At 38.7% G+C, this 8,030-nt stretch overlaps 2 long non-coding RNA genes across 2 annotated transcripts; one reads left to right on the forward strand and one right to left on the reverse strand.

The window, feature by feature from the left end:
* The first annotated feature begins 1,057 nt into the window (after positions 1-1,057).
* LOC143483353 (uncharacterized) lies at positions 1,058-3,154 on the forward strand. Its single transcript, XR_013122480.1, has 4 exons — positions 1,058-1,536; positions 1,676-1,831; positions 2,172-2,246; positions 2,346-3,154. It is a non-coding gene; the product is annotated as an uncharacterized LOC143483353 (long non-coding RNA).
* On the reverse strand, positions 1,936-6,328 carry LOC143483354 (uncharacterized). Its single transcript, XR_013122481.1, has 3 exons — positions 6,268-6,328; positions 2,334-2,452; positions 1,936-2,239 (listed from the first exon to the last, which is right to left on the reverse strand). It is a non-coding gene; the product is annotated as an uncharacterized LOC143483354 (long non-coding RNA).
* Positions 6,329-8,030: the final 1,702 nt, after the last annotated feature.

Here is an 8,030-nt window from a genome sequence, read left to right on the forward strand (position 1 = left end):
CCTTGCTGACTCCTCTTCCTCTCCAGCAGGAAGTAAAGCAGGAAGTGCAGTATGGTACTGAAATGGGAGGAGCCACATCCCATAATGACACGTATCCTCTTCACAGTTTTGGGCAGCAGGTTATTCCTAACCTCCATTCATTCATCACATTGTAACTGTTAATGACATTTGCTCTGTCTTTTTCTCAGTGCCAGCCCATCCTGATAGTTGTCAGATTTTGTCTTCACCTTAAGGGGGTGATAATTTACCTGGAGCCACCTCCCTCAAGGGTTCAGTGTCTCCCCTGCAGTGTCCTCCGCCATCGTGAGGGACACCTTGGCTGCATGGACACCCCCTCCTGACTGGGCCGTTATCAGCTATGCAGACACATCCTGCTCTCTGTCACTGATGGCTGCACCTGTAAACAAGGTTCTTCCTGCAAACAAGGTTCTGTGTCTCTGTAAAACCACCTTGCTGAGGATTCAAGGTTTCCCCCTCAAAGCTGCAGTAGTTCCAACCCACCGTCTCTTATATGAGGCTGGATAACTACTGTCGCCATCGGATACTGGACTGTTTATATTATGACAAAATTGTGAGACAATGCTGCTCTATAGATCCTGAGCAGATCTCTTGATTGTGTTTTACAGGGCATGCCTGCCTCCTTGAGGCCAGTTGCTGCCTCTGCACTACTGGTGAATGACACTAAGAAAGTGGTTCTATCTCGTTCCCTAATGCCACACACACCAACAGCCACACCTGACTGCTCATACCTGAGTCATGCACTCCAGGTGACTCTGGTCTGATCCCAGGACAGTAGGATAGCACTCTTCAACTCTTTCCTACCATTTCTTGTGCAACATTTTCATGGCATTTCACATGTCGCCCAAAGTGGGGTTGTTAAAATTAGCTGTGATTCATTATGTAAAATTGTTAAGCTACTTTTAGACTCATGCTTCATCTGTGCAAGATTCAACCCTAACAAACAAAAAACTAATATGATCATACCTGAACATGTTTTAGGCAACTATGTAGCCCCCCATGGGTTAGGAGCTCTCCTGCTGTTTTATTTTTCAGGTTACAGTTACTCATGGTGTTTCTTTTTCAGGTGACCTGTACTTGTTAGTCAGCAAATACTCCTCTCTCCTCATATAAAAACACGATGAAATGTTGTTCTTTGCCTCTGCCTGCAGATAAAGCTCCTCCTGATGTTTAAGGGATCCCTCATGACTGTGCTATCTTCTAGTTCTACCCTTCACTTCTTATTTCATTTATATAGTGTACAGTGTTAGATTGTGATAAATATAATGTCAGATTTCTATTATGTCAAATCCCATTTTTATATAATTTTATAATGTAAATTCTATTCAGGATACATCAGTACTGAATAGATCCAGACAGTTGCTTGAAAATGAAATGAGGAAAAGTTTAACAAATGCAACATTTGTGAGTGAGCTGATGAGACAGACCTTCTCACTGAGATGGAAATAAATTGTGGAAGATCAGCCTCCAGTGAAGCTCTTACTGGAACGCTGGGCAGCGCTTTTTATTAAACAGCAGGTATGGTAACAAATGTATTCATGTAATATAAAACATACATATAAAAAAACATTCACATTTTCTTTTTACCAAAATATTTTCCCTCAATATGTTGCAAAACAAATTATGAGTGTATTTATGTTGTGTTTGGTTTTTAAAGGTTTTTGCAGAGTTTACAAGGGTGGCAAGTAAAGATCTTGAACAAGACTTTTTTGAGTCCTTGGACCATCACAAACCACAATTCTTTGAGATGTTTAAATCCAAGAAAGGAACTATTGGCAGTACACGTACAGACATCCTTACCCAGGTTACAAAGGTGAATGGTGTTTGGACTTTTTTATAAAGTTGTTCATTTTTATGACTAAGCACGTATGTTATTCCTTAACATTGCCAAGATTTTCTTAAGCATTTTAAGCAAACATTACATTAGTGCAATGGTACTAATTTTGTAACAGTGACTGACAAGCTGAACAGGATCGTGCAAGAACAATACTTTTTAAGCAGATCAGCATTTAAGTTAATGTTTAATAGGATTAGTTGATAATGCAAACCATAGAAATTCACCCACACATTTTAATTTGATTTTCATTTAACACATTTGTCAATTTTTTATTTTTTTTTTGGTTTGTTTTTTTCTCAATCTCATGACATTGTAGCAATGCAGACTGCTGTCCTTCGTTATCTCCCGGTTTTTCTTGGGGATGATGGCAGTGATTTCTTCAGTCTGTTTTGTAAGTATTAGATAAATTGTACAATTGGTTTTAGGTTCACACTGAAGACATTATTTGCAATGATATATTTTACATTATATTTATAACCTTTTTTTTCAGAACTCAGATGCTGTTGCAGATTTCACCCAGTATTGGCTGTTCTACCTGAAGACCAGGAACCAGGTTCAAATGTCCTGCACCGAGACCCATCCAGCATTGGTATCACTCTGGAAGGAAACATCGTTATGGAGAAGACTGCAACCATGCTCAAGCTTTTTGCCTTTGGACTAATCTACAACCTTCATTTGGACTATCCAAAACCAATGAAGAACACTTGGGTTCAGAGGGCGATGCTGAATCTGTGAGTCACCTGAGCCCAAGACTTCAGTTTGAAAAATGCATTTTTGCAGTAGGTGTATGCTACAGGCATGTTCAGATAACAAAGATTATTAGTTATTTGATTGCACTGTAACTTTTGTGCATATTTGCAATGTGAACAAGCATCTTACCAATATTTAGTCAGTTAAATATTTAAATGCAGTTAAATACTTTTATTTGTGGGATACACATACATTTATTTGTGGGATACACATTTGTGGGTCACATATTATCCAAAACCACCATGCATACAACCTTTTATGATCTAATTATTTTTTTTAAAGATTTGCTCACATTCATTTCCAAAACTGAATGGTCTCAGTTTTGTCCCTTTATATTTCAAGGATAGGTACTTGAATTGCACTTGCAATATGTTCATTCCAATATATTTAAACATCAGAACTCGGTCATCCATGTTGTATTCATAAGCTTTTAAAGCACTAAAAGCTATGTTGGACACTTGAAACCTGGTTAAGAACATTAAACATTAATGGACATTGTATTTTGTTAGTAAAGTTGGTAACAAAAAATAGTACTATAGATTTGTTTCTAAGTCTTATTTTAAATGTGGATGTTTGCTTTGTAACACTTAATGTACAAATGTTTTAATAGGGCTCAGGTGCTCTGAATTTTATTTATAATTGTTTTTTCTTAAAATAAAAATATATTGTGGACTAACAATTCTTAGTTGCGCTTACTTTATTTTTCTAAGGCAATCAGTTTCCTAAATTTTAATAAGTAAGCAGGACTCTTTATAAAGTTACATAAACTTTGGTAATATAAGTAGCACCACTTAGAAATTACAAGTTCATGTTACTATGCTATTTAAAGTCTGTACAACTCAACTACACTGATGGCGCATTTCCACTAGGGCCTGCTTGGCGCGGTACGGTTCGGTACGGGTCGATTCGCAACGGAACGGTACGGTCGCGTTGTGTTTCCATTACAATGGTGAACCACCCCAATGTGGGTGGAGTCGCTGTTGGCGCGCGGGTTGTAGTGTCGTGACATCATTTGTATACGACCACAACACCGGTCGACGCCCCTTAACACATAGCATTATTGTATCTTATTTATCTTTATCTTCATTATTGTATGTGGTTGCTCTAATTATTGATAATAATTTGGTATTACTCAAACAGGCTGAACACACCCTGCATAAAAAGCATCAGTCATACAATCAAATGAAATCAAACTTTATTATGAAATATAGATATTTAAAGCACAACATATGTAAATAATATAGTTATAGTTTTAAAAAAGTGCAAAAAGAAAATATATACGTATAGCTTTATATGAAATAAATATTTATAGTACTACAAGCAACATTTTGTGTGCTTTTACTGGCGTCTGTCTCGCATGGTGTTCACAAGTTCGCCAAGCACCCCGAGGAAAGCCCGGTTGAAGGAAACATTTTCCGCCAACTCCGCTCGCCTCGTCAGTGGAAGGGGAATCTTGAACGTAAAAAATAACAAATATTAAACACAAGCATTCCCGTGAAAGCAACAACAATATAGCGTAACTGCACAAAATGTGTAGCACGTCATCGCTGCTCATGCTGTGTTTATGGCTACAGCTAACTAGCAACTAGCAAGGCTAAGAGCTAGCTATTGTACAGTAGTGACTGTGGTGGTAACATTAACTACAAACACAGCTCTAAATTCCTGCGTTTACAATAGATGCGTTCATATTACGTTCATATTACATCTTTTACGAGCCTAGTAGTAAAACTGTGAAATCACAATACATTCACCATTCTCCGTGGCCTCCAGCACCGACAATGTCCAGCACGTTTTCTCTTCCGTTACTGGCTGGCCGGTGACCGTATATGACATCCATTTGCTGGAACCATTTCCAGTCTTTGCGGTTTGCTCCGCTGTGTCCGTTATGGTCCTTCACCGCCCGGTAATCGCGTTAAGCTTTTTTAGCTTGGACCGACCGGCACTGCTGAATGGACCGCTGGTAGCCATGAGTGGCCATTAGCGCGGAAACCTCGCTAAAAACCTTTACATTTCTAGTGGCCCCGTCCAGTTCGCCCTGGATTTTTTGATCGCTGATTATTAACAGAAAGGTTTGTACCTCGGCGTTTGACCAGGGAACAGACTTCGCTCCTTGGGTTTTAAAAATGGCTGAGGAGTCCATAGCATAGCGGAGGAGTCGCTCTCCTGACGCAACCTGTGACGACACTCCCTGGCCAATCAGTGTCATGCTGTCCCTCCACGTCACAGAACTGTACCGCTTCGGAACGGTTAGAACCTCGAGCGAGTCGGTACGAAAAAAGTACCCAAAGGGGCCGGCTCACAGGGTACTGGTACTAATGGAAACACTCACAAACCGACCCGTACCGAACCGTACCGCGCCAAGCAGGCCCTAGTGGAAATGCGCCATAAGTAACTACAACGGCTTGGTACACTAAAATAGTAGTAGACATTTAGTAGATATATTTGATATTATATTTATTTGTTCACTTGGATAGTTTGATCGTTTATGTGGGTTTCATAACCTAACAAATTATAAGGAATTATGTTATAACAGCAACAAGCAAACATTTTGTAACTTGAATAAGTAATAAATTCAGAGTTATTTAACGTTAAGGAGTAGTTACATTTATAAGTGCAACGATTATGCTGATGTGGCCCGCAGTGAAAATGAGTTTGACACCCCTGATTTAAACCTTCAGATCCTCCAGTGCTGCACGCGCAGCCTCGCGGCGTGAAGCGCTGCTCGTCCGCACTACTGTGGCGCTGCAGAAAGAGAGACTGTGGATTGCGCTCATTTGATCTCGCACGCTACGAGACTGTTATTCAGTTATTAAGTCTATTGTATCCATCTTCACTATGGAGAGTAAAAATGTTTCTCTGCCACCGCTTCTTCCGGTATGACGACTCCTGCGCTATAATAAATGTTTTCTTCATTTTTTACTTTTATACTAAACGTGCACTTACCAAGTTTATATATGGCTAACATGTGAAACTCTTTCTAAAGCATTATAATTTGTCTTGAATAAATGATCAGGACACAGTCAGGTTTTATCACATTCATCTCAACACGAAGATGTGTGTTGATGTACCGTGATCTGTGACCCGAGTCAATCAATTTATGTAAACAACTCTAAAATGACGATTATTTGTGACGCAATTTAGAACTATTACCATGACGATTAAGAACCTCATGGACAATTTCACCAGTAACCAGAAAAAACAATTGGTGAAGGATTATGTCGGACTGCAGCAAAAGGCACGGCGCAAGACTGATGGAAATGAGGGGTCAAGGTAAATCAGGTTGCTTGATATCAGTATATTCATTAATTTAGAACCTGATGCGCGAAAACAGTTTTAATGCAGGCGTCTTAAAGGCGTCTCTGGTTTTGTGAAAGTCGGAGTTATGGGGTTACGGTATACGTAATTAGTTTATCCGTCTCCTAAAACAGCGATTCTTAACTGGTGGACTAAAATAGTCGCAATCGCGACAATAAATATGAATTTGCGAGTAATATAATTATTTCACTCGCCAGTGGCGACAGGTGATACAACAGCATGGGTTGTTGTATCACCTTTTTATGGTTATTTTATGGGTGAAGACTTTTTGTCATTGTAAAAATATCCACCATTTTCTTTTGAGTTTGTATGTTAAATGTTAATCGATATGCTGTATCTCCACTCACATGTTCGTCTCTGATGCGGGAATCCGATCAGCGGAGTCGACCTGAAATTTTAGCACTAAGCGTTAGCTTGTTGAAAATAGCGAAGACAAAAATATCGGATTATTTCTCACTGTCTACATCTCTGTGGGAGACGATAAAAGGACACACTCCTTTATAACTGTTCATAGTTTTAAGTTAATTTTAATGGGATCAAAAGTCACTCATATGCATAGGCTACTAGGAAACTTGTTAAAGTTCGTTTCACGTTCGCATATTCGGAATTCTTTCTTCCTAAGTTAAAAGTGCCAAAATATGCAAATTTTGTGGACATTTTAAAAGCTATTGAAATATTTGACAACAACTGACCACGTTATTTAGGATGCACTTTGTGTAATAGACCTTGTTTTATGGTCTTGTGATCAACTGTAAGAGGTAGAAAGAGGTAAAAGGTAGAAACAGAGATGGCCCTGACCAATGTGGTGCCCTAGGCGATATTTTGGTTGGTGCCCCCTGCATCATCAATCATTGTGTTGATTGTGTCACTATTAAAGAAACAAATAAAAAGCAAATGACTTAAATATTACCATATAACAAGCAATAAATATAAAGGTGTTGCACAAAAAATATTTTAAAACTATTTTACATAACGTAGTGCAGAGAACAACTTTTAAATATTAATAATAAATAAAAAAAATAAATTAAAAACAACAACTACCACCAGTGCAAATCAGGGCAATTTGCCTACTGCAACATTATTATTTCAAAAGTGCATCCGCAATGAACAGAGGAGCATATGTGTGTTTTAGTATATATTTATTTTAAGCTAAGCTAATCATAGCACCTACTAGGATTGGGCAGTATGATGACAGTGGCGGTTTTCACTAAGATCATACAGAGGGGAAAAAGCCACAATGACGATTGAGTGTTAGTTGTGAGTCAAGCGAGCTGGTTTCAAAGAAAAACACAACAGCTACAGATTGGCAACATTTTGGATTTGTTTCAAATAAAAATGAGAGACCATTGGAGCACGCCCCCACGATTCTAATTCGATAATATGATTGGTTGATAAAACTGCCAATCTATAATAAAAGCTCTCCAAGTAAAAGGGCCTTTCTCTCTTTTACCTAGAAACAACGGTGTGAAATATTCTGATTGGTTGATTTTTTATTTCACCGCTGCGGTTTTTTTCAAGCACAAGTACGAAAAGTGGATTTAAAAGCCGATTTATAGGAAAAATACAAATTATTGGTGAAGCGTTATTAACATATATTACATATAATAGATAAAGCATCCTTTTAAAGATCAATTAACCTTCAGAGAAGGCGTTGAAGTCCCTGACTCTTCGCCAATGGTTTAGTGTTAATTCACCACATATTACCATTATATTACCTGTTTTTTGCTGCCTTTCCTCCTCCACGTTTCTCCTTTTTCTACCCTGGGCACCAGAGGACTTCTACCTTTTTGATGTCTTTACAGGGAGATGTCACTCACTCTGTGGTGTACAGAGAAACAGTAACGAGGTGCGCAGAGCGCGAGGGGGAGGGCGGGTTGGCGCGCGGGTGATAGGTGTCGTGTGTTGTTATTATAAGAATTATTAATTTGACTAATATTATTAAACAATGAAATTATGATTATGTGGACTTTGCTTGTTTTCACATTTATTAATTGTTCATTTGTTTAAAAAAAAAAAAAAAAAAAAAACCACATGCACGCGAGCACCCCCTGGACAGCCTGCGCCCCTAGCATTTGCCTATGTCGCCTAATGGAAGCAATAGTATACGGCG

This window comes from Brachyhypopomus gauderio, chromosome 19 (genome assembly GCF_052324685.1).
Source record: "Brachyhypopomus gauderio isolate BG-103 chromosome 19, BGAUD_0.2, whole genome shotgun sequence".
Taxonomy (NCBI): domain Eukaryota; kingdom Metazoa; phylum Chordata; class Actinopteri; order Gymnotiformes; family Hypopomidae; genus Brachyhypopomus; species Brachyhypopomus gauderio.